At 82.7% G+C, this 307-nt stretch overlaps 1 protein-coding gene across 4 annotated transcripts in view; it reads left to right on the top strand.

The window, feature by feature from the left end:
• Positions 1-263: 263 nt before the first annotated feature.
• SHOC2 (SHOC2, leucine rich repeat scaffold protein) overlaps positions 264-307 on the top strand; it is a 73,675-nt gene continuing 73,631 nt past the window's right edge. For 3 of the 4 annotated variants that reach the window (XM_026069595.1, XM_026069591.1, XM_026069592.1), the window contains exon 1: positions 264-302. The gene's annotated coding sequence lies outside the window, so the exon portion shown is untranslated. The remainder of the gene's footprint in view (positions 303-307) is intronic. The other variant, XM_026069593.1, reaches the window with a different exon arrangement.

Raw genomic sequence — 307 nt, 5'->3', positions numbered from 1 at the left:
CGGGCCCGGCCCGGCCCGGGGCGCTGCGGCCGCGCCCCACCCCCGCCGCCTCGCCGTCGCCCGGGGCAACGGGGCCCACTTCCGCCCGCGGCCAAGATGGCGGCGGCGGCGGCGGCGCGACCCGGAAGCGCTCTCTCGCTCCGTCCCTCCGTCGGCGGCGCCCTCCTCTATGGTGCCGCGGGAGGTCTGTGGGCGGGGAGTCCCGTGACGGCTCGGTGCGCAGAGACGGTGGCCGGCAGGGGCGGCGGGCGGACGGGCGGGGGCCGAGCGCGGCGGCGGCGGAGGATGGCGGAGCCCGCACGGTACG

The sequence above is a fragment of the Apteryx rowi genome, unplaced genomic scaffold, assembly GCF_003343035.1.
Source record: "Apteryx rowi isolate R43461 unplaced genomic scaffold, aptRow1 scaffold_3, whole genome shotgun sequence".
In the NCBI taxonomy this organism is placed as follows: Eukaryota; Metazoa; Chordata; class Aves; order Apterygiformes; family Apterygidae; genus Apteryx; species Apteryx rowi.
Note: the sequence above shows the minus strand (reverse complement) of the source record. Positions and strands in the feature narration are given on the sequence as shown.